Source organism: Montipora foliosa, chromosome 14 (genome assembly GCF_036669935.1).
Source record: "Montipora foliosa isolate CH-2021 chromosome 14, ASM3666993v2, whole genome shotgun sequence".
Taxonomy (NCBI): domain Eukaryota; kingdom Metazoa; phylum Cnidaria; class Anthozoa; order Scleractinia; family Acroporidae; genus Montipora; species Montipora foliosa.
In genome coordinates this window covers 8,515,087-8,517,586 of record NC_090882.1, presented here as the reverse complement: position 1 = coordinate 8,517,586, position 2,500 = coordinate 8,515,087, and the positions used below count along the sequence as shown (strand labels likewise).

General features: G+C 42.0%; 1 long non-coding RNA gene across 1 annotated transcript in view; it reads left to right on the top strand.

The window, feature by feature from the left end:
• Nucleotides 1-2,500, top strand: part of LOC137985310 (uncharacterized) — an 11,244-nt gene that overhangs the window by 2,270 nt on the left and 6,474 nt on the right. The window contains exons 1-2 of the long non-coding RNA XR_011119277.1: nt 1-269; nt 356-459. The exon at nt 1-269 is cut by the window's left edge and continues 2,270 nt beyond it. This is a non-coding gene — a long non-coding RNA (uncharacterized lncRNA). The remainder of the gene's footprint in view (nt 270-355; nt 460-2,500) is intronic.

Genomic DNA, 2,500 nt, shown 5'->3' with positions numbered 1-2,500 from the left:
ACACTCCTCCCCTTTACGTCACAAGTGCTATTATTGAACTTGGTCAGCGGTTGTCCAAAAAGGTAAATATGGCGGCGATCTTCACTGATGTTCACCGTTTTGCCGAGGAAAAAGTTCGATGTAAGAATGATAATGCCAGAGAAAAGGCAACTTAGTTACCTAAACTTGATTGCACTTTCAGGGATTCAGCGCTTGGGCAGCAGAGATCGTCCTTTTTCTTGCAAAATCATGGAGCGAAATTCGAACACTGAAGCATTTGTCTGTTGCAGGTAAGCCAAGCTCAAGCCGTTAAAAGGTGGTTAATTCCCCTTCAATTGACCTGTAATACATTTAAATGTCTTTTTCGTTTATTTAGGGGTGTTTTAGGTCTATCTGCGTGAGAGGTTGGTGCAACGCTCCCAGTTATATGTAAACGAGTCTTTCAATGTGGAGCCAAAACTTGGAGATCGCCGAAATTAGGCAAGTTCAGAGAGCTATAAATCCATCAAGGGCGGGCCACAAGGTTTCTCTCCGTAATGACATTATGTATGGTACTTACATTCCAGCTGCGTTGGTTTGATTGAAAAAGACCGTCCCACTTTTTCATAAATAGAGTTTGAAGTTGATGGGTGTTCGCGTGTCTGATCAGAGTCTATGATAGGGGTGCCTTTAAAGTCTCGCTGGTAGCTTCATTCAATCTCAATGTTAATGAAAGTCACCTTTGTGTATTCAAAAGACATGAAGTACCTGGCGATCGGTTTTGTTTTCTACAGGCTTCGTTGCTTCTTGATAAATTGATCTTCAAAGTTGGGTCAAATTAAAGCCTCGATATAGGGCGCCAGGACCGTACGAGCGGGTGAACCAAAAATCCCTGAAAACTCCAATAATTTAAGAGATCCGATCAAGCAGATTGTGGTTTTAGTATAAGCACATAAGCCTTTCAACACACAAGAAATGAGCGAAATCTATTTTTCAAACCAGATCGACCGGAAAGCTTTTAATTTACGGAGACAACCTCTTAAGTGTTTTGTAATGTTTTGACTGGGAGTGTCTTGGAACTGTAAGGATGTTTTGGCAGATGTGAATGAGAGTAAAGAAGTTCCCGACCGTTAACTTCAGCACCATCAATAAGAATTTACAAATCCCAGAGACTTTTGCCGAAAGCTCTCTTAAGCGACCATCCTCTATCGTTTATAATTTTAGTCGCTTAGGAGAGCCCATTCTCATAAGCGACCAGCTTTAGTTGCGACAACTTTTTCGAATTCGTTGGGTGGTCGCTTACCGGCGAGAGCTTCGACTGTCGCATAGCACAAGCACAAGGAGTATGAAAAAAAATTATCCTTGCGCTTGTACTTATGCTTGCGTCAACCCAAGTAATTAAGCGCTCTGATGCTTGCGTCCTTAGTGAAAACCAGGCTTAATTGTTTCGGCGCCTACAGTGCGTTTCTTGAAAAGACGTGAATTCACATTTTCTCGACTGAACGTTTGGCAAGTAGAGACAATAGAGTATCTGATGGACCGCTTGCGAGTATTTTTTACAGTGCTATGAGTTTCCATAATTTACGTAATGAATGTCTGACATGTTGATTCGTTGAGATGATGTTGTTCTCGACTTCCCAACGCGGCTGAGCGATAACCTTGGGTGTCGAAAACGCAAATAACTATCAAAAAGCACCGTTTAATTCCTTCTCAAGTATCACACTTTCAACTCTCCAAATGCAATAACATTGTGTTAATCAAAAAGGTAATATGATATTTTGCATGACAAAACCAACATAGCAAAGTTTATCCTTGTCAAATTATTGAATCTAAGTAGAACCACGTGCAGTTCACGGCGCACTGTACTGTGGAACACTTGAAGAGATATTGTGTTTCGTAAACGCTGAAACGGAAAGAAAGTGAAGTTTGCCCTTTGGAAATCGCTTGTACAAACATTCAACTATGACATTGTTTCAGCGCTGTCTCAGTTGATCACACACACAGCAGCTCAGGCAAAAGGCCTCAGAGCTAACGTTCAATCGCGGAAGGGGGAGGGGGGAGGGGGAGGGGGGAGGGGGAGGGTACTGCATTCACTCCGGGTAACCGTCAAAACAAATATCTCTCTCCCAGGAGAGGGGCTACCGGCAGGAGATTGAAAACAATTTCCCAAAATAACAATAATCTTTTTTCCCAGCAACTTCCCAATACTTCTTTTCCAGCCAGCTCATACAACCCCTGCAGAACAACTCCGTTGGGTCCCCCTGATGAGTATGAATCACGCGCCCTGTTATGTTGTCTGTCTCTTTCTTCAAAGGATGACACAACAAGATAGTGGCTGGGTATTTGATAAGCTTGCGATTCAAGAATACTTGACCACTTAGAGTCTAGCCGAAAGGGGGATAACTTTATATTAACGATTGACTTAAAATTTCAATTGCAGTTTTATTTCCTCATGAAGTCAAGTTTCCACAGGAATGTTTTTTGAATAGACCCCAAAGAAACAAAATTACTTTGTCAAGACCTGCAACTGTCGTCTGCATTT